Source organism: Petaurus breviceps, unplaced genomic scaffold, assembly GCF_028583685.1.
Source record: "Petaurus breviceps papuanus isolate PSGF00001 unplaced genomic scaffold, PetGlider_PUasm1.0 90604, whole genome shotgun sequence".
In the NCBI taxonomy this organism is placed as follows: domain Eukaryota; kingdom Metazoa; phylum Chordata; class Mammalia; order Diprotodontia; family Petauridae; genus Petaurus; species Petaurus breviceps.
In genome coordinates, this window is record NW_027187285.1 from 1706050 (window position 1) to 1730315 (window position 24266).

Below are 24266 nucleotides of genomic sequence, written 5' to 3' on the forward strand. Positions count from 1 at the left end.
AAAGTGAAGTCACTGATTCCAAGATAATTTCTCTGATGTCACTAGTATTCCCCAAAGGCTATAGTACACAATAAAATTAAATAAAATTAAAAAATTTTCAAAATTCAGTTTTCATTGTTCTTTCACAGGTAAAAGTATGTAAGGCTATTCCAAGACAAAGTAGTGACTCTCCTCCCCAGTGCCTCCCACTTTTTCCTCTGTTCTGCTTTTATTTTTCTTTTTGGAGGGGGGAAGGCAGGGCAATTGGGGTTAAGTGACTTGCCTAAGGTCACACAGCTAGTGTTAAATGTCTGAGGCCCAATTTGAACTCAGGTCCTTCTGAATCCAGGGCTGGTCCTCTATTCACTGCACCACCTAGCCATCCCCTATTCTACTTTTTTAAAACAGGAAAGAACCCAATAACAGCCACTTTTTTTTGTAGTACTGGTTTCAGCTAATTTATTCTATGTAGGAGACATTTGCATTTTAAACCTTACTCTTTAATTATGGACCAAATTACTTTGTTCCCATTAAAGGGATTTGAAGCATCAGTAAGCATATGTAAGAAATATCTGAGGGGCTAAAGAGAATTTCCTGAGTCCTCTTAAAGTAAACTACAACTACTCCTCCCAAGACTCTGAAGGTAAGCCTTAGTCAATGAAAGGTAGAAGTCAGGGTCATAAAGGACAATATGTTTTTTAAAGAGGCAAAATGGTATAGTGGAACAAACTATGAATTTAGAGCCAGAGGAAGTGAGTTTGAATCCTGGATCTGTTACTTAACCAGTGTAAACTTGGAGAAGGCAGATAGGTGGCACGGTAGATAGAGTGCCAGGCCTGGAGTGAGGAAGACTCGTCTTCCTGTGTTTAAATCCGGCCTCAGACACTTACTAGCTTTGTGACTCTGGGCAAGTCACTTAACTGTTTTCCTCAGTTTCTTCACCTGTAAAATGAGCCAGAGAAGGAAATTGCAAACCTACTCTAGTATCTTTGCAAAGATAACCCTAAGTAGGGTCACAAAGAGTGGGACACAACTGAACCTTGGAGAAGTCACTTAGCCTTTGGGACCTGAGTTTTCTCATATGTAAAATGAAGTTTGATTAAATGGTATAGAAGGCCCCTTGAATCTCTAAATCTAGGAATCTGTGATCCTCCCCAAACTCTCACTGTTTTTCCCTGGCAAAGATGAGAAACTTGTCACTCTAGCATCTAGAGATCTTACTCTTAGAAGTTAATTGGGATGGAGGACTACCTTGCCTGCTAGGCTCCCTACTGGCTTCCCAGTGTTACCATTTAATGCCTTTCCCTCTTCAACATCTGTACAGGTATGTTGTTAACTCTAGCCAGATCATTCATATCTTGAAGTACTCCTAAAACAGATCTTTTGAAACATTAGCAGAGGGTAGCTGGTCATACTATCTATGGACCCCCTTTATTTGAATGAGTGGACAGACCAGAGTAATGAGGAAGAGAATTAGAGAAGAAAGCATGGCACCTTAGTCCTGGGCCATTGTGAAAAGAGGGAAATACAGTGGTGTGGAAACTGTTAAGATCTTTTTCTTTGAAAGTAAAAATCTTGGGGCGGCTAGGTGGCACAGTGAGTAAAATGCCGGCCCCGGAGTCAAGAGGACCCGAGTTTGGTTCCGGCCTCAGACACTTAGCCGTGTAACCTTGGGCAACCCCAATTGCCCTCCAAAAGGCAAAAAAAAAAAAGTAAAAATCTTGATATTTATATGAATGGCCAAGATGAACCTTCAGTTTTGTGAGTTATTGATGAAAATTTGAAAATGACACCAATTGTGAGTTCTGGGAGCTAAAGCGGAAAAAAATAAAAATTTTGTTTGCATAATAGGATTAGTAATTATCATTTAAGTGAAACTCTTTGCCACTTATTCCTTGTTTTCATACAGCACCGTGACAATTATATTTATTATTAAATACATACCTGATTAATTGTAAGTTTAAATTTTCAGTTCCTTTACAAATGTGCTCTGCAGTCTGACACCACCCCACTTTTCTAGCTAAGGTTTGCTAATATGCATCCACTATACTTACTCCGTGTTTTACCTTTTCCATATCTTTGCCCACATTTTTCCTTATGCCTAAGTCATCCACTGCATCCTGGGCCATCGCCAGTTATTTTGACTTTTTTCCTTCTATTGGACTTTGATGTCTCTGGAAGGGAGAGTGAGGCTAAGGACTTTGTACAACTCTGCCTTACTTAAATCCAGTTCATGTGCAAGTCAAGACAGCTCCATGATATCATTGGTTCTCCTTGAAACAAAGTCTGAAGAACCAACAGCCCTGTGCCTAGAATACCCTCTTTCCCCATCTTTGTTTGTCTTCAAGATAAAACTCAGATGTCACCTGCATGAAACTTTCCCTGAGCTTCCCAGTTGGATGTGACTATAGGATCAGAGATTTAGAGCTGGAAAGAACCTCAGAAGTCATCTAATCCAAGCTTTACTTTTACAGATGAGAAAATTGAGACTCAGAGAGACTAAATGACTTATCCAGAGTCATACAGCTAGTAAATGTCAGAAGCATGATTTGAACACAGGTCTTCCTAGCTCCAAGTTCAGCACTCAATCCACTATGCCACGTTGCCTCTCTTTTTTTTCTTCTTCAGGAAAAGAGTTACCTTTTCTAATAGATCTTCTGCACCTCTACTCTTTTTATCTTCCCCCTATTAAAATATAGGAGTTATTTTAATATCTCCTGGAGGACCGGAGATGTTTTGCTTTTGTATTTGTATCGTCAAGTGCTCAGCACACAGTAAGCATTTAATAAATGCTTTTCATTCATTCATTTCAATCTAACCTTTATACCAAAATCATATCATCTCAAAGTTGGAAGGTTCTCCCATCTAGCCCCAACCCATCAATGAATAGGAATCTCTAAAACATACCCAACAATTAGCTGTCCAATCATTGCTCCAAAATTTCTTCATAAGGGGAACCTTACCTCACAGACAGTCTATTTTGCTTTGGGATAGTTCTAATTGTTAGGAAGTATTTCTTTACATCAAGTCTAAATTTTTTTCTACTGTACTTCCACCCATTGCCCTTTGGAACCAGCAGAATCAGTCTAGCCTCTCTTTTATACGGTAGTGATTCAGATGCTTCAAGATGGCCATTTTGACCCTTCTAAATCTCTTTTCCAGGTTAATTAAGCATGGCAACTTTCTTCAGTCTGTCTTTCTGTGAATCTTCATTATCTTATTCATTTGCTTCTCAATCTCTCCAGCTTATTAATGTCTTTTCCAAAATGTGGCACCCATAACTAAGCACTATATTTCCACTGTGATCTCATCAGGACAATGTACAACTGAGTTGTCTCCCTAGTCCTAGACACTGTGCTTTACTTAATGCAGCCCTAGGATCAAATTAGGTTTTGTTTTGTGTTTTTTTTTTGACTACCTAGTCACAGAATTGACACATACTGAGTTTGTGATCCACTTAAACCCTTGATCTTTTTCAGATGAACTGTTATGTATCTATTTCTCTTCTATTGTGCACTTTGTGGTATTGATTTTTTGGACTTAATTTAACATTTTTTCCTAGTAAACTTCATCATATATAATGTATATGGGAAAGTAGGTATATAGATTAGTAGTTGTTGATAATAATAATATTGATAGTTACCTTTTTCAGTATTAATAAGGTCCAATATTTTTCCATATTTTTGGTGTCCTCCTTCCACCCCCTTCAAATACTGATGAGAATATTAGTAGGGAGCAGCAGATTTTCACAAGTAACGTTCTCCAGTGGACCACTTCTTTACCATCATGGAGTTGAATGAAAGATGTAGACCACCAGAGCTGAATGAATAACTCAAGGACATTTAGGTGGTCTCATATCTCATTACCTATCTGGGATATTGTTTAGTTCCTCTTAATCATTTTATTCTTTCCAGTTCAAAGATCATTCCCCTTGACAGAGAAAACAGAAACAAAATTAGTTTGGGGTAATATATATTCTTACCAGACCATTTTAGGTGTATTCCATACCTGGCAATCTCATTTCTGTTCATATGAATCAACACTGCCAGAATGATCTTTTTATACATAGATTTAGCTATGTCCCCCTTCTGCTGAAATAAACCTCTATTGACTTCTAGTTCCTTGCTAAGTAAATTTCAGACTGGTATTCAAGATCCTCTATAACCTGATGTCATCCTGGATTTCTACCATTATTTCATATTACTTTTACTTCACAAACAGCCAAAGTTGCATATTCTCTCTCCTGCATTATGCTATTTACACTCATTTCTACCTGGAATGTCCTCTGACCTCCTCTTTGTTGAATTCTTACTCGTCCTTTAAAACACAGTTAAAATGCTATTCCTTGGGGCGTCTAGGTGGCACAGCACTGATCCTGAACTCAGGAGGACCTGAGTTCAAATCTGGCCTCAGACACTTGACACACTTACTAGCAGTGTGACTTTGGGCAAGTCACTTAACCCCAACTGCCCTCCAAAAGGCAAAAAAAAAATTCTATTCCTTGGTGTTTATGCTAATCCCTCTATTGGTAATATGTCTTATCTTTAGACTCACATAAATTTGTTTTTAAACTCTCTAATATGTTTATGTACTATTTTACATTTTATTTATCTATGTTTGGGTATTCTCTGCTAAATGGTAAGGTCCACAAGGGGAGGGACCATGTCTTTTCTGAACTTTCTCTCTCCCTCAGTGCCTAGCACAGTGTTCTCCAAATAGAAGGTGATTAATAAATACTTTTTTTTATTGAATATGATTGTAACACTTGACTGCTCGTGCTGAAACTTGTGAGCTTGTTCATGAATATAATCAGCTGTTCAGGAAGCATGATCATCAAGTCACGACACAATGAACAATTAGAAATGGGGATTACATTCTTTGCCAAAGAGAAGTCTTAGTAATTAAATCTCCATTTCTAAGTAAAACGTAGACTCTTGACTTATATTTGAGTGGCTTTCTCCTAGTTTGCTTATCTTATAGCCAGAAAAAATGATTAAATAAAGATCCTTTAAGAGTTTCTATCTTAACCCATTTCTTATTGATTATATATTTTCAAGTTCTCTATTACTTCTTCTTGGGGCTACTGTTATTGTTTTTCTTCCTTAGGAGTTACAAGAGTAACTACTTTATCCATCTCTCTGCTTCCTTGAGGCACTTGGTCACAGTGGCAACTTGCCTTTAAAAATACTTGTACTGAAACAAAGTTAGAGTTCCTTTAAGGAACTCTCTTATCTTATTAACTTTTGGGTGAGGGCTTTGGAAGAGATTGCCCTCTGCTAAATTCAATAGGAATGAGTCTTGGTTCTAATAGAAGTGTAACCAATGGAAAGGTGTCTGCATTCATATGTTTTTCTCCAAGTCAAATCTGGAAGCCTTTATTAAGTACTTACTATGTTCCAGGTACCATACTACATTCTGGGGTATAAAGAAATGTGAAAATAGTCTTTACCCTTAGTGAGCTCACAGTCTGATGGGGGAGGCATTATATAAACAACCATGGACCAACGACAGATATAGAGAGGATAACTTGGAGGTTAGCTTTTTCCAGATCCTACAGAGTTACCCTTACTCAAAAAGAGAAAACAATCCCAAGAAATTTAGTCACTTCTCTATTATCCATTCTGGCAGAAAAGATCAGAAATGCAGATGTTATAGAAAACCAGCTAATCAGGCGGCCAGGTAGCACAGTGAGTAAGAGCACCGGCTCCAGTGTTGAGAAGACCTGGAGATCGAATCCCGGGCTCAGACACTTAGCACCCACCCAGAAACACCTGGCTGTGTAACCTTGAACAAGTTACTTAACCCCAATTGCTTAGGGGCGGCCAGGTGGCTCAGTGAGTAAGAGCACTGGCTCCAGTGTCGGAATGACCTGGATCAAATCCGGGCTCAGATACTCAGCACCACACCCAGAAATAACTGGCTGTGTGACCTTGAGCAAGTTACTTAACCCCAATTGCTTAAAAAAAAAAAAAAAAAAAGAAAAGAAAACCAGCTCATCACCAGCTGACCAATCTCTTAATTTTGTAACTTTCTGTTGCTTTAGGTCTTATAACACTATACTCTTATTTTTTTCCTCTTGGCTCTTCTTTCTCCTTCTTACTTCCTATCTACCACCTAAATTTGGACATTTACATCGTTTAGACTTTAGATTATTGTGGGGAATGTGTTTTGTAAACATTGAAGGACTATGGTAATGTGAATTATTCACATGTGTATGTCTAATCTTTTCAACTAAATTATCAGCACTTTAAGAGGTAAGACTGATCTCTAGATGCTTCATTAAATCTTGTACAGGGCTTTGTATGTTGTAGTTATTAGATAAATATTTGTCGATTAAATTCTATTAGACTGCATGGCGTTTTGTGGAATGCCTTATAAACTTAAACCTCAGTTAAGTAAGCCTTCCACATATTTCAATTTGATTAAATATTCATTAAGTATCTGCTATGTATAGAATGTTACTGGGCACATGAGATACAAATATAAATTTAAATGGAGTCCCCATCCTTAAAGAGTTTACAATCTGTTAGTGGAGTTAGCATATATATACAAATAATTATAATGCAATTCTGACAGTAATTATAAAAGAGATGCCCATACAAGGTGCCTTAAGAAATCCAGAAAGGGATAGAGTCCCTTGCTAAAGGAATCCTGGAAAGTTTCATGAAGGAGATGGGTCTTGAGTTGGGGCTTGAAGAAAAAGAATGACTTTTGCCTGTTATGTGCCAGACTCTGTACTAAGCACATTGCAAAATATTATCTCATTTTATCCTCATATCAACCCTACAAGGTAGGTGCTATTATTATTTCCATTTTACACTTAAGGAAACTAAACCATTCAGAGGTTAAGTGACTTGCCAAGGGTCATACAACTACTAAATGGCTTAAACTAGGTTTTACTTCAGGTCTCCCTGACTCTAGGCCCAGTGCTCCATCCACTGGACCACCTAGGCTAGGCTGGATTAGTAGCAGGCAGCTACAGAGTTCTAAAATCCAAAGGACAAAGATGAAATGAAAATCTGTTTGCTGGACTAGAGATTCAGGCCAGAAAACAAGTTACTAGAGCAAGGAGCAAAGTACAAATATTAGAGCAGATCATTTGCTCTCTTTTCTCTTATAAATCTATACCCTTTACAGTCTGGCTTCTTACCTTACTGAAGCTAACCCCCTCTAAAGTTACTAGTGTTCTCTTAATTTCAAAATATAATAGCCCTTTCTCAGTCTTCATCCTTCTTGACCTCTCTGTAGCCTTTAATGCTGTCAGTCATCTTTTTCTGTATATTCTCTCTTTTCAAGGTTTTTGTGACATTTCTTTCTCTTGCTTCTCCTTCTACTGTCTGTCAATTCTTTCACAGTCTCTTTTTTTTTTATTCTGGAAAAATTTATTTTTATTGTAGGTGGAATGGGGAATAGCAAGTTAGATGATTCCAATTTTGTTGGCAACATCTAAAACATCATAGTCTGGAGCAAGACAGACATAGGCCTTCTTCTGTCCATCTGGCCGGATCAGTGTGTTGACCTTGGCCACATCGATGTCATACAGCTTCTTTACGGCCTGCTTGATCTTATGCTTGTTGGCCTTGACGTCCACAATGAAGTCTAAGGTGTTGTTATCCTCAATCTTCTTCACAGCAGACTCAGTGGTCAAGGAAAACTTAACAATGGCATAGTGATCGTGCTTGTTTCTTCAAGGGGCATTCTTCCGAGGGTATTTGGGCTGCCTTCGAAGTCTCAGTGTCTTGGGTCGCTGAAAGGTGGGGGATGTTTGGATCTTCTTTTTTTTGTGGCTATGGACACCCTTCAGCACTGCCTTGTTGGCCTTCAAGGCCTTAGACTTGGCTTCTGTCTTGGGGGGGAACGACAGCTTCCTTCTTTGCCTTTGGCGCCATGTTGGGGGAAAGGGTCTTCCGCTTTGCTTCTCATGAGCTTGTCTTTCACAGTCTCTTTTACTGAATTTTTATCTATGTCAACTTTGTCCCCTCCCCCTGTCATGGGTTCCCCCCAAAGGTTCTATTCAGAGTCCTCTTATTTTTAGCATGTATCATCTTTATGCAGATGGTTCCCAGATCTATGTACCAGGCCCTAATCTTTTTTCCTGGACTTCAGTCCCATAATCTCCAAATTCCTTTTGAACTTCTCAAACTGGATGACTTGTAGGCAACTCAAACTCCACATGTCCAAAACAGACCTCATTATCTTCTCCTAAACATCCTCTCCTGAATTTTGCTGTTACTGTCAAGGAAACCACCAAACCCACAGTCACCAAAGTTTACAGCCTTGGTGACATCCTAAATGGCTCCCTTTACCCACTCACTATAGTAGCTTTCCACTTCTTTTTTTTTTTTTTAAGCAATCGGGGTTAAGTAACTTGCTCAAGGTTACACAGCCAGTTATTTCTGGGTGTGGTGCTAAGTATCTGAGCCCAGATTTGATCCAGGTCATCCCGATACTGGAGCCCATGCTCTTACTTGCTGAGCCACCTGGCCGCTCCTAAGCAATTGGGGTTAACTAACTTGCTCAAGGTTACACAGCCAGGTGTTTCTGGGTGGGTGCTAAGTGTCTGAGCCCAGGATTCAATCTCCAGGTCATCCTGACACTGGAGCTGGTGCTCTCACTCACTGTGCTACCTGGCCGCCCCAGCTTTCCACTTCTGCTCATTATTTTTGCTGTGTAGGATATTAATTCTGCTCTCATAATTCTCCTTTCTCCTTTAAACCACTCAGGAATCGTGTGTGTGTGTGTGTGTGTGTGTGTGTGTGTGATTTCATGTTCTCAAATTCCTCAGGGCCCTCTATCTCAAGTGTTGAATCATTGTCCTTTATTTTGCAGTATTTATTCATAGATCCTGGAACTCATTTACTAGATCTGAAGGCTATATTTCTTTCTACTGTCACTTCTGTTGTTTTCCTATTGATTTATCTGTTTATATTCAAGGTCTTTGAATTTTCATCTTCCTGAAATCTTTGCTACTTTCATTTTTCCCTCTTATTTTTCTTATCACTCACTTCCTGACTACTCCTCTGATTGTAGTTTACTTCGGGGCTGGATCTCCAAGCATCTCAACCTCCTCCCACATTTGACAATTCACAATTCACCTGCTTAGGTCTCTGCACCAGTTGACTTTTGGGTGGTCAGAACTGGCCACAGCCAAGTACTGTGCTCTTTCCCTCTGGCTTGGTGGATTGCTTCACAATCTTGCTGCACCCCCAAATGCATAGCGTCCTGTCCTGGTGACCTATCTCATTCACTCTCGTAGTTCTCTGGCCTGTAACCAGAACAGTTCAGAACTTTTCAGCACTGGTGCTTCTAGTTTGCAGCCCCCAGCAGGCTTTTGTTCTTAGAGAGACATGGCCAAGCTGGCTGTCAAGACATAGGGAAATTTTTGCAGCCTAGAGCCAGGGTTCCCATGGTGCTAGAAAGAAAAAAATGGTGAAGGGACAGGTTTTGATGAAAACCTATGTCATGTCCTTGGGTCTACTAGTGTAGCTGTGCTGCTGGTAGCATGGGAGGTGGGGGAAGTACTCAGTGAGCTCAGGTTCAGTGAACATCAGTTCCTGGATTTGGAGTTTTTTAACCTTCTTTTGGATTCTAGGCATCCTAAACCATGGAAACAGCTGGACTTGCTTTACCTTTGTCACATAATTTCTGTTTTGGAGAAGTCTGAGAGGTCATGGGGATTGGGAAAAATGTTTAGTCTGCCATCTTGTTGCTCATGTCTAGATAGAGTCCCATAGCAGCTTTTCCAAACATTTTCATCCCTCCTCAAACCTTCCTTGGCTTCCTCTCTCTTCTTCCTCTCAGATGAAGACCTTGCCTTATAGTTCACTGAAACAAACAGCGAGGCTACCAAAATTAGTTTACTTATTCAGTGCCATACAAATCCAACTACCAAAAAAATGGTTTTATAGAACTAGAAAAATAATAACAAAATTACTGTGGAAGAACAAAAATTCAAGAATATCAAGGTAATAAATGAAAAAATGTGAAGGAAAGTGGCATAGCAGATCTGCAGATCTCAAAGTGTATTACAAAGTGGTAATCATTAAAATAATCTGATATTGAGTAAGAAACCAGTGGAATGGATTAGGTAAACAATACACAGTAGTAAATGACCATAGTAATCTAGTATTTGATAAATTCAAAGATCCAAGCTTTTGGGAAAAGAGTTCAGTATTTGACAAAAAAAATTGCTAGGAAAACTAGAAAGCAGTTTGGAAGAAACTAGATGTAGACCAATATCTCATACCATATACCAAAATAAAGTCAAAATGGATACATTTTAGAAGTAAAGGGTGATATCAGCAAATTAAGAGAGCATAGAATACTTTGCCTCTCAGATCTATGGATAAAGAGAGAATTTATGATCAAATAAGAGAGAACATTTTGGGATATGAAATGGAAACTTTTGATTACATCAGATTAAATTAATTTTTTTTGCACAAACCAGTGAAGCCAAGATTATAAGGAAAATAGAAAACTGGGGTAAAAATGTTTATAGCAAGCTTTTCTGATTGATATATATATGCATATATATGTATGTGTATGTGTATATAGATATATATAGAGAGAGACAGAGACAGAGAACTGAGTCAAAATGTATAATAATATGCATCCTTCAGTGATCAAAGGATATGATCAGTTTGATATGAACAGTTTTTAGATGAAACAATCAAGGCTATCTATAGTCATGAAAAAACGCTTTAAATCACTATTGATTAGAGAAATGCAAATTAAAACAACTCTGAAGTACCACCTCACAGCTGTCAGATTGGCTAATATGACTGAAAAGGAAAATGACAGTTGTTGGATGTGATGTGGAAAAATTGGGATACTTATTCATTCTTGATGGAGTTATGAACTGATCCATATATTTTGGAATGCAATTTGTAACTTTTCCCGAATGACTATAAAACTGCACATACCCTTTGACCCAGCAATACCAATACTAGGGCTATATCCTGAAGAGATGAAAGAAAAAGGTCCTATACACACAAAAATACTTATAGCAGCTCTTTTTTGTGGTGGCAAAGAATTGGAAAATGAAGGGAAGTCCATCAGTTGGGGAATGGCTGACCAACCTGTGGTTTATGATTGTAATGGAATGTTATTGTTCTATAAGGAATGCTGAATACAATGGTTTCAGAAAAATTGGGGAGACTTACATAAATTGATGCAAAGTGAATTAAGTAGAGCCAGGAGATCATTGTATGTAGTAACAGAAATATTATATGATGATCAATTGTGAATGATTTAGCTATCCTCAGCAATACAGTGATCTGAGACAGTTCCTAAGTACTTATGATAAAAAAAATGCTCTCTTCTTTGTCAAGGCAAACATGCACCCTGGGTCCAAATCCATCCTAGCAGAATATCCCTGTGCTTGTTCTTATTCTCTCACTGATCTTCAATCCCCCATCTATTGGCTGCTTTTTTTGCTCCCTATAGACGTGTCCATATCTTCTCCATTCTTAAAAGAAAAACCCTCATTTGATCCATTCCTACTAGATATCATCCTGTATCTCTTTCTTTAATGGCAAAATTCCATGAGCAAGCTATCTATGAGTGGTGGTGATTTCTTTTCCTCTCACTTTCTTTTTAACTCCACAGTCTAGTTTCTAACCTCATCATTTGCTCTCTCCAAAGTTACTAGTAGTCTCTTAATTGCCCAATCTAATGACCTTTTCTCAGTCCTCATCTTTCCTGACCTCTCTGTAGCCTTTTATACTGTTGATCACTCTCTTTTCCTTAATATTCTCTTCTCTAAGTTTTCATGACACTACTCTCTCCTTGCCCTTCAATCTATCTGACCATTTATTTTCTGTCTCTGGTGCTGAATCTTCCTCCAGGTCATGCCTGATAACCAGGGGTGTCTCCCAAATTGCTATCCCGCTGACATGTTGCAGTTGAGGTCAGCAAAAGTCTTAGACAATGGTATATAAATTCTTTAAATATACCATTCCTTACATAGACCATTACTGCACAAAAGAGACAAATGGTTATGGGAAGACGTGCTAGGAGCTCATATGGGACTGATTCTTCCTTAGATATAGATATTTAGGAGAGTGCCTGACCATGGAAATTTTCTGACTGTAGCTAGCCAATTATTACATTAAGTCTGCCTTAAGTTTAGTGACTAATGTTTATTATTTGTAGAACATTCTTTCAAGGTGATTTTTTTCATCAAGCATTCAAATTCAGGATTTCACGAATGTATCTTTCTTTAGATTGTTATGTCCAGTTGTGTAGATAATAATGCAGTGCCATACTGGGTTTGGAAGGTCCATTTCATTTATTGCCATTCATATCCAGGACAGTTCATATGCCCTTTCTCCCCTCTACCAGTCTACACTGGTGAATAACATGGCTTCTTCCAACTGGTATACCAAGTATAGTATCAAACCTAAAGGTTATTGTTTTCAAATGCTGATGGCCTTTAGCATACTGTAGTTGTAGTAGAGAGCCTTAGCTTTTCACTTTTTTTTTTTAACAAATAATATCAGGCTCAGCATTATAAGGGGAGAATGAGTATAACCTCTTTCCACTTCCAGCATAGAGAGAGAATCCTTTCTGAAAGATTTAAGGAAATAATTTTTTTTTAAGATTTAAGGAAATAAAATGGACAAGAAGCATAAATCACAAGTGGGCATGGGAGAGTCCCATTGGAAAGAGTATTTACTACACCAGTGAAGTAAGTGGACTTTAGAATGCTGGTAATATCCACATGGAAATGTCCATCCAGCAACTTTAAGTGGGAGACTAGAGGTCAAGATCAGGAAATGATAATTTTGTTTTAAAAGTCATCCACATATAGGGGATTGTTAAATTCATGGGAATCCAGCTGTTAGGCTGTCACCTATTAAATCTTCTATTTTCATATTCTCCTGCTTCAAAGTGATACTAGTTATGCTCCATTTCTTATTTATTTCTCTTATTTGTTGTGACTTGGAAAAAACAAATAACCAAAATTATGTAAATAAACATATATAAAACAAAACCAGGGATTGTATAGACCAGTCAAACCATTAAAGGTTGACCAATAATAACGATAACTTTGACCAGTCAGGGAAGATATTTGCAAATGGTAGTTGAATAGTGGCAGCTAGGTGATTCAGAAGGTAGAATACTAGTCCTGGAGTTAGGAAGACTCATCGTCCTGAATTCAAATCTGGCCTCACATACTTACTAGCTGTGTGACCCTGGGCAAGTCATTTAACCATCTTTGCCTCAGTTTCCTCATCTATAAAATGAGCTAGAGAAAGAAATGGCAAACCACTCCAGTATCTTTGTCAAGAAAACCCCAAATGAGGTCATGAAGAGTCAGCAGACAGAAAAACAACTGAACAAAACTGAACATCAGGTTCTGAGTGAGAGCCTAAAGCACTGGAGTATAAGGTGAAAGAATTTGAGCATATGGGCTCTGTATGGCAAATGTGTCTTTCTGTTGGTCTTTTTTACTTGTATTTGGGTCTGTGACTATACTGTGGATGGTTGCAGTTGCTAGAAGACTGACTTCCTGAGAAACAGAATGTTACAGTATATACTTTTTTTTTTGGAGGGCAGTTTGGGGTTAAGTGACTTGCCCAAGGTCACATGGCTAGTTTTTGTATTAAGTGTCTGAGGCTGGATTTGAACTCAGGCCCTCCTGACTCTAGGGCCGGTTGCTCTATTCACTGCACCACCTAGCCACCCCTACAGTATATTCTTAAGGAAACTGAATCCAAGATTGAGATTTTGAGCTTGTTGACAAACCTGTTATTTTCTAACACACACACATATGCATGCATTCGCTTGAAACTTCATAAACTATAAACCTGGAAATAGCCTAACTCATTTGAGATTGTGCTAACTTGAAAATATTGGAGTGTTGTATCCACAAATTAGAAATATAGTAACTCAATTTTGAGGCATAGTTGTTATTTGGAAAAAAACTCATCGAGTAATGTAACCTCTTTGAAAAGGATTATTCTTCATTTTTATCAAGTATCAGAAAACAGTTAAAACTGCCCAACCATATGACCAATGGCCATTCAATAAAGAGTTCGATAATTCAACATAATGAATCTGTTTCTTAGAGAAGGGAATAGTGTGGGTTGTTGTGTTAGTGAACCATAGAAAAGCAGATTTACTCTTAGAAGTTTCATCCTTTTATATTATCTATTCAGCTTTTCTTTCATAGAAAACTGCTACATCTAAAAGTTATTAAATTCAGATTTTAAAAAATCAATTCCTGTGGTTTTCTTCTTATATTTTTTTCTTCAGAAAATACAAATTGAGTCTGCATATTTAAAATAGGTTCAATTTGGGCAATATATCTGTATATCTACCTGTATAGATATAGATACATAGATAAATATGTACACATGCATACATAAATATATACATTGTATAGTATATATCTATTTAGTTTATGTGTATGTGCATATATAGATATACTTTTATAGATATATATTATGTATATAACTACATATGTATATTTATGTATAAATATACTGTGTGTATATACATGTATGTGTATATGTCCACACACATACAAAACACACACTGACCACTCATTTTCAATTTCTTGGGCTATGCTGTTGTTATTCAGTTGTTTTGGTCATATCTGACTCTTTGTGATCCCATTTGGGATTTTCTTGGCAAAGAAAACCAGAGTGGTTTGCCATTTCCTTCTCCAGTTCATTTTATGCTGAGGCAAATAAGGTTAAATGACTTACCTAGGGTAACACAGCTAGGAAGTGTCTGAGGCCATATTTGAACTCAGTAAGATGAGACTTCCTGATTCCCAGCTCAGTACTCTGTACTGCTATACCACCTAGCTATCCTTGTGCTATACATATGTGTGTGGGAGGGAGGGAGAATCTCTGTGTGTACAACTAAGAATCTGTTAATTTTCATATATGACTATATGTAAATTTGTATGTAGTCATATATATACTCACATATACACATACACATATGTATATGTATATATATAGTTGAGCTATGTATCTCTTTATATTTATCCTTGATATTTCAAGCTTGCTTAATGTTCAAATTCATGAGTTTTATAAATAAATGTACAGGAACTTTTTAAATGAAAATCTTCTTAAATTACTGTATACTACTCTGCCTGATTATAGAGCATAATGAACTTAATTTAATCATTTCTTGATGATTCATTGTCATGATGAGCAGCAGCTATTGCACTGTCTAAATATATAGGATAAAACTATAAATGAGATGCAAATGTAAATAGTGTACATAGAGCTGAGGGGCGCTGAAGGATACTCGAGGCAGTATTGCTATCACATATTAGACAGCACAACACAATGACTTTGGACTTAGAGGACCTCAGCTCAGATCCTGCCTCTGATATTCACTACAGATATTACCTTGATTGGCAGCTAGGTGGCAGTAAATAGAGCATCGACCCTGGAGTCAGGAGGACCTGAGTTCAAATTCGACCTCAGATACTTAACACTTACTAGCCTTGTGACCTTGGGCAAGTCACTTAACCCCAACTGTCCTGCCTTCCCCCTCCAAAAAAAGAACAAATATGATCTTGGGACCAATATGAACTTTGAGGAGAACTTTGATTCCTCCCTTACTTGAGAGAATAACCCAAACCCATTTTTCTGGCATTTATCAGACAATTTATAGGTATCTTATAACTGTAAAATGTCCCTTGCTTTTACCTTTAAAACTCAATCATTTTTATTGTTGTTCAGTCATCACCCAGTTATCTTTTTTTTTTTTTGCCTTTTGGAGGGCAATTGGGGTTAAGTAACTTGCCCAAGGTTACATGGCTAGTATTTTTGTGTGGGTGTTAAATGTCTCAGGCCAGAACCGAACTTGGGTCCTCCCGACTCCAAGGCCAGCACTTTACTCACTGCGCCACCTAGCCGCCCCTATCACCCAGTTATCTTGAAAAGCCTATCCAAAGCATTCTCCTAGATTACAATTCTTTTTCTTCTCCCCCTTTCACTGCTCTCTTCAGGATCTGGAAGTGTGTTTCACTTCTTTCCTAGATATTGACCTCCCACTTAATCCCTTCCCCAAAACCCTCATTTCCCTGTTGAGTTTGACATATTTCTATACCAAGGTGTTTCTAGGTGTATGTGTTCAAATCACCTTTGTTTCAGATAAGAATGAAGTAAATTCCTACCCCCCCCTTCCTCTGTTTTGCATATTCTTATCACACATGCTAATTTTAAGAAGTAGCAAGTTCCACTCTTTCATCCATTCTACTCTAGTGTATTTCTCCTATTACCCTACCATTTTCTTTCCCTCTGTTCCCTTAAAACAGAACTAATCCCACCTCTTCCTTACACTCTACAAAACACATATTTTTTTTTCCTTGTTTAACTCACCCAACACCTTTTTCAGGATATTAGGTTTCTGTAGCAAATTTTGTTTCTTCTCCCCCCCATGATAATGTTAGCACTAAATCATCATACTATTCCTTCTAGTTGCTCAAATAAATTTATCTTTCTAGTTTTCTCTTTACTCTTGTGTTTTTATTTCAGAGTTGCTACTGAGCTTTGATCTTTTAATCTGGAATGTTTCAAAGTCTTCTATTAAATATTTTTTATTTTTTTCTCAAGATTATACTCAGTTTTGTAGGGTCATTTGTTCATGACTGTAAACCTATGTCTTTTGTCTTTTGAAATATTGTATCCCAAGTTCTCCTCTAGTTTTTAGTGTAAGCACACACTATTTTACACAAGTATAATATTGATTATTACTTCCTTGGTACTCAAACTGAATGCTTGCAGTATTTTTTCTGAATGTCAGCATATTAGATTTTGACTGTGTCATTCCTGGGACTTTTCCTTTTGGAATTACTTTAATGAGGTGATCAGTGGATTTTTTTAATCCATCTTTCCTTTGCTCTCTATTTCTGATAGAAAGTTTTCATTTATAATTTGTAATTTCTAAGCTTTGAAAAAATGGTATTCAGGGAATCCACCAATTTTAAATTCTCTCTCCTTGATCTTTTCTTAAAAGTCAGTTATATTTAATGTTAGCTATTTTACATTTTCTTATATTTAAAAAAATCTTTTGACTTTGTTCTAATACTTCTCATCTTAATGGAGTCATTAATTTCAGTTTGGTCTATTCTAATTTTCAGGGATTCCATTTCTTGGGCAGGCTTGCAACTTTTTTCTACTAAGCTGCTTATTTTCTTTCTAATTCTTTCTTTTATAGCATTTATTTTTTTTAGTTCTTGCTTAATTTCTTCTAAGTAGTCCTTTTGGAAAACTAATTTTTTTTTCTTTTGAGCATCTACTAGCAATTGTTATGGAGTTATATTTGGAATAATTTTTGCCCCTAGATGGTGTTTTCTTTGATTCACTCATCTCTCTCACTTTGGTTCCTGAATTGGAGTTTTGGGTCAGGCTCTGCCATATGCTATGGTTTAGACTAGGGTGTTTGGTCATGCATGGTCTCCCTAAGTGCTCTATTATTGATTTAGCGATTACTAAATAAGCTTCCTGAAAGCTCTGTTAACCCTTATGTTACTTTTGTTGATTATCATAAAGCCTTTGACATAGTTTTGACTTCATGTTTGTTTTTTCACATTTTGTATGTGTGTGTGTGTGTACATACACACAAAATGGACCTTAGTATAATGAAAAGGCTAGAGAATATGATGTTCACATAGAAAGCTGTTCTTTATTTAAAACTCTCCATCAACACAATAACATCGAGAGCAATCCATATGAAAGTAGCATTTTCCAGGAAGACTGAGCTTACTACCTGTGGTTCTTCCTAGCCTTAATCTATTATCATTTATCCTATGTATCCTAAGTAAGGGTGACTTCCAAATTAAAGAAGTCATTTGTCTAATGAATTACTTGATGTACTTGGATGCCATCAAGCTATATGCCTTAGATGAAAAACAAATTATATAGCTCCTTCATTTCATAGAATCTTCATCTATTTAAAAATGTTATTTGTTCTCAACAAGTGTAACTTTTTTTAACAAATATAAGAAAAGATAGAGAATAAAAACTTTGATCTTGAATGCAGAAATCACCTTGAATCAATGGATGATGGTAATAACTACATATGTCTTGGTTGGCTCTAGGAAAGGCACATCAAGAATAAAGATAGCAAGTTTTGTGTAAAAATACTCATGGCATGTTGAAATTATTGCTGTGCATGAAAAAAACAGATGTAAAGCAATCAGCAATTACCAGTACTATTAATGTAAACTAAAGAACTATTAAAAGGACCATAATAAATTTGGAAAGTATCTTAACAGAAATCGGTACAGTATTTGAAACACAAGGGCCCATAACCATAAGGCAACTATAGAAATACTAACACTTCCTTACCAAAAAGGAAGAATAGGATTGAAAGGTGTCTTATATAGAGAACACATGATAAGCAGGATGAAAAAATAACAAAACTTTACAGAAGTGCTTTTTGAGCATGTGTTTAGCACTTTGCCAATCAATAATAATGATTGATAATGTCAGAACCATTAAATTTGTCACATCACCCAAAGTGGCTTACTTTGATGGAACATATGAAACAGCTAATATCCAAGATTGAAATAAAAAAGCCCTCTATACAAAAAATCTACAAGACCTCAATCAATAATGTTGATGAGAAATAGCAAACAAATGGCTAAGTCACAAAGATTTTTTGGTGGAAGTGGGAGAACTTTTGATGATAATTCAAGACCAGGTCATTGCCACAAGAAATCACAAAAAGGTTATCCTTCATGAGCCCAGACTGAGTAGTCACTGTAGCTTATGCAAGCTGTAAAAATTTAGCACCTGTAAAATGCCTATCAAGACATGACCTAGTGGCTAGAATTATATGTCAGAGGCTTTCTGTCTTTTGTGGACTGACAGACAACAGTTCTCATTACTATAAATACAGACCTCAGTACAGTCGTACTGGAACTGGATCATTATCACAGACTTGATGCCCACAAATGCCTAACATTATATTGATGTCATAAAAACTTAAGAATGGTGTTTTCAGTAGATGTTATCATACTAAATACTCATAATTTGCAATCTGTATGAGAAAATGTTTTCAAAATAGAAGTTTGACAGAGAATATAAAAGTCATATGGGAACATAATGAGGTACACATGTTATTACTGTCCCATCTGCTACTGCAGTTGTCTTTAGGATGCTTTCACTGAACCTACAGGTGATGAGCTTATATCCTAATACTTTTAATAAATTGCAAAAAGCAACTATCTCATCCACCTATGCAATAGTTTGTAGGAATTATGGAATAATTACAGGATAGCAATTTATCTCAGGATCATTTTATATGAACCTCATTAAAAAGTTGGGAGTGAAATAGTAACAAAAACTGACATTTATTTAGTACTTTGGTTTTGGTAAAGTGCTTTATATCTTATTTCCTTTGATTCTCCCAATAGTGTTGCTATATAGATTATATAAATGATACAGATTATTATATATATTAGATAGATAAGGAAGGGAAAAATTAAGTGACTTAACCAGTCACTCAGCTAGGAGTGTCAGTGTCTAAAGTAGGATTTGAATTCTAGTCTTCCTGACTTCAAGTCCAGCCCTCTGCCCACTATATGACATTGCCAGAATAGAACTCAAGTAGTCTGACTCTAATTATATCATGTTGTCTCAGGGGCTACTGAAATAGAAATGACTTTGCCTTAACCCTGTAGAACTAGAAGAATTAGCTCTTGACTGATGTGACTTTACCATGATACAATGATCTCCACCGGTAGCTTCTGAGTTTTAAATGACTCCTTGTTATCATGCTTCCTTCATCCCCATTCCCAAATCTGCTGGGTTCTTGTCTCTCTATTATTGAACCTTTTCTTTGGCTTAAGAAGAAGCTGCTGCTTACTGCTTGAACCCTACTTGTAATCATTGCTGCTGCTAATCTCTTCTGATCTCTTCCTGTCTACAGTTGTTCTTTCTTGTCCTGTTTCCTGTGCCTTCTCCCATGCTAATTAGCTTCCCCATAATCAGCCAGTTTCAGAGTGTTCCTTTCCACTCACATGGCAGACTATCGAAGCATAGCACTGTAGGTTTAATTGTCAGCTCTTTGGCTTTTGTTGGCTTTATTGCTGCATGTTTAGGGGCCTACTTCACCGTTGAAGAGGATTGATTTCCTGCCACAAACAACCTCTAAAACCCTCCTCTTGTTCTTTCCAGAACCAGAGCTATATCATAACTCTGAGAAGGCTAGATTATGGCTAGATGAAGATTTATTCTACATGGGAAAATGTCCATGTTACTTTTTAAATATTGTGATGTTGTGACAGTTTGCCCTTTTTTTATAAGTATTAGTAATAATTTGGGGGTGGCCGAGTTTAAATAGTCTTTGGTAAAGTTCTTAAGGGATATTTTATAAGTAATTCATTTAAGAAAAAGTAGAGGGATGCATGAATGAGGAGAAGGAAAATAAATCATAGAAATGCATGTATAATGTCCCTACTTAGATCAGGAGTGGGGAACTTGTGACTTTGAAGCCACATGTGGCCTTCTAGGTCCTTGGGTGAGGTCTTTTGACTGAATCCAAGTTCTACAGAACAAATCCTTTTATTAAGGAGATTTTTCTGTGAAGTTTGGATTCATTCAAAGGGCCACACTTGAGGACTTAGAGGGCTATATGTGACCCCTAAGCTGCAGGTTCCCAACCCCTGATCTAGACCATGGGTGAACAGCAAAGATCATAACGCTTATGAGCTTTTAACAAAAGAAAGGCTGCTAGGGGCGGCTAGGTGGCACAGTTAATAGAGCATCAGCCCTGGAGTCAAGAGGACCTGAGTTCAAATCCAGCCTCAGACACTTAACACAAAAACTAGCCATGTGACTTTGGGCAAGTCACAACCCCAATTGCCCTCCAAAAAAAAGAAGGGCTGCTAGAGGAGGGATTACAATGGGGGGAATGGAAGGAAGAAGAGCTATACACTAGAAATAGGAGAGGGGTATTTATGATGGGTTTAATCTAATCCCAGTTGCTGACTAGGAGACCATTTTTCTCTGAGAGAGTGTGACTCTTCCACAGACAGTAGTCCTCCTCAGGAGAAAGGGATATGTAGGCTCCTGGGCAGGGAGAAACTGGCCTCTAAAAGGTTAATAGGAACATGTGTTCAGAGATGAGGTAACACAGTCAGTGGGAAAGATTGCTCATGGGGAGGTAGTGAGTAGAACTGGATTCCATACTTTGGTACAAAAAGTATTTTCTGTCTTGGGACACAGCTTCTTTCCACATTACTTTTTCTCATGAGTAACATAAAGAGATTTGAAGTAGGAACAAATAAAGATATACATCATGAATGAGAGACTGAAAGTCCAGAATAGCCAGGAAAGGAAGAAAATGAAAAATACAAAGCAATGAAATTATTCTTGGAGGTGGGGGAAGCACAGAAATAAACTAAAAAACAAAAGAAGTTGGGAGAAATAGAGAAGAAGGGATGTTAGACTAACCACTTAATTGAAAAGGGGAAAAACAGAGGAGGAAGGGAAGAGGGGAAAAACATAACACTAAATACATAAAAGAAAGAAAAGGAAATCAATAATTATATAAGTAAAACTCCATAGTTAAGGAAGGATTTGACAAATGGGAGGAAGGGGTAAGTGGGAAAAGACAGACTATAGATATTAGATTACATCAAAGTAGTTTAAGCAGAACTAAGCAGACAGAAGTACTGACTTAAATGAAGGGAAAATATTTTTTTAAAGCAATACTAGAGACATAACTAGAGAAAAATTATAAAGTTAAATGTGAATGGATGAATCAATCCAGCAAAATGAAAGAGAGGCAAAGTGGATAAGAAAAAAATCACATTATTGCTTACAGGAATTATATCTAAAAGGCAATATATAGAATCAAAATGAGAGGCTGGAACAAAATTTGCTATGCATCAATTATATGTTAAAAGGCAATTATATCACGAGATAAAGCAAAACTAAAAATTCACAATATCAATAGAAAATCATGGTATGCTTAAAGGAATCATAGATGATGAACCAGTATCAATTTTTAATTTATATATGCCATAGTACCTTGTTGTGTTTGTCCTTCGTTTTTGAAGAGGACCATGAAATCAGGGAAATGATGACATGATTTGCAGTTGACTTTGATTTAAGTGAGGGAGGGCTGTGCAAGGTCACTAACCTCACTTTCTCCTCCAGAGTCATCTAGGTCCAGTGGCCAGATATTCATCAGAATGACTGCAGATGACCCAGGATGCAACAGGAGCCCTGGCTACTTGAGGCTAAGACCTTTTCGGGTTCTCATTTTGAGTGAAGTAATGCCCATTCAGTGAATAGGCTGCCTAAAGAAGTGGGTCAAGGGATGGTCCCTTTAATTTAGAAAAAAAAAATCAAACTGGGAGGGGAAGACCCTTAGGGATGCTGGTCAAAAGAGAAACAATTACTGTTGCTTGACATTCACTCTGAGCCAAGAAGGCACAAAATATAGCCATCAAGTGGAGCTTGGGCAGGGACCTATTGTGGTCCAATCTGTGAGCTTCAGAGTGAAATTGCTTTAAGGTTTAGTCTTTCCCTGATGTCATGGTCCTCCTTCAGAAATGAAGGACAAATACAACCTGTGAGTAGCCTGAGCTGCCTGAATGGGGACCCAGCCTGTTGGATAACTCAGCTTGTCTTCTCCCTCTCCCTCTTCTCTCCAAAGGAAGGCAAATTTTGATGACTGGAAGGTGCCCAGTTATCTTGGGGTTTACTGAATATATTCCTTCCTTCCTTCCTTCCTTCCTTCCTTCCTTCCTTCCTTCCTTCCTTCCTTCCTTCGTTCCTTCCTTCTTTCCTTCCTTCCTTCCTTTCCTTCTTTCTCTCTTTTTTTCTCAAAGGCCATAGTACCCAAGTCATAAAGGAAAGTCAACTAAATTACAAAGAGGAATAGTTGCACCATAATAGTGAGAAATTTTAATGTTCTCGGAGCTGGACAAATCTAACAGAAAGATAAAAAGGGAAATATAGAATTGAACAAACTTGCAGAATTTAGAGCTAAAATATTTATGGCATCTTCTGAATGGGAGGCTAAAAAATATACATATTTCTAAGTGCTACATTGGTACTCTAACAGAAAAAATAGATGACATATTACTGCTTATAGAAATTTCAAATGAATGCAAAAAAAGCAGAAATATTAACACATATTTTACATGTAATAATGCAATTAAAATGGCAATCATTTCAGGGCTCACAAGCGAAAGATACTGATTTAAACAGAGACTTAATAATTTAATATTAAATAACAAGTAGGTCAAAGAACAAATTATAGAAAAATTAATAGCTGCGGGGCGGCTAGGTGTCACAATGAATAGAGCACCAACCCTGGAGTCAGGAGGACCTGAATTCAAATCCGACCTTAGACACTTAACACAAAAACTAGCCGTGTGACCTTGGGCAAGTCACTTAACCCCAATTGCCCTACCTTTCCCCTCCAGAAAACAAAATAATATTACTAATAGCTGTAAAAGACAATGCTAGTAATTAGACAATATACATATTAAAATTTCTGGGATGCATATTAAAATATATCCCAATATTAATAAATTAGAAAAAAAGAATTAATGAACCAAGTATGCACATTAAAAGATTAGAAAGTCAACAACTAAACACCTCCAAAATAAGAATGATGGAAGTTATATTGAAACTTAGAAAGTAGCTTTTTTAGTATTTTATTTTTCCCCGATTACATGTAAAAACAACTTTCAACATTCATTTTAAAAATTAAATTCCAAATTCTCTCACTCTTTCCCCAAACCCCTCACTTAGGAGGCAGCAATTTGATATGTTATATATGTGTAGTTGTGCAAAACATATTTCTATTAATCATGTTGTAAAAGAAAACATAGACCAAAATAAAAACCCAAGAAAAATAAAGTTTAAAAAATATGCTTCCATCTACATTCAGACTCTATCAATTCTTTCTCTGGGGATGGATAGCGTTTTTCATCATAAATGCTTCATAATTGTCTTGGATCATTATGTTGCTGAGAAGAACTAAGTCATTCACAGTTGATCATTTTACAATATTCCTGTTCCCATGTACATTGTTCTGATTCTATTCACTCACCTTGCATCAGTTCATGTAAGTCCATATTTCTCTTTTTTTTTGTGCTTTTTGGAGGGGAGAAGTGACTTGCCCAAGGTCACACAGCTAATAAGTGTTAAGTGTCTGAGGCCAAATTTGAACTCAGGTTCTCCTGACTCTAGGGCCAGTGCTCTGTTCACTGCACCACCTCGCTGCCCCAGCCCAGATTTTTCTAAGAGCATCTAGCTTACCATTTCTTATAGCATAATAGTATTCCCATA

General features: G+C 37.1%; 1 protein-coding gene across 3 annotated transcripts in view; it reads left to right on the forward strand.

The window, feature by feature from the left end:
* The window catches only part of NMNAT3 (nicotinamide nucleotide adenylyltransferase 3), a 148904-nt gene that overhangs the window by 52325 nt on the left and 72313 nt on the right, over positions 1–24266 (forward strand). The window lies entirely within an intron of this gene.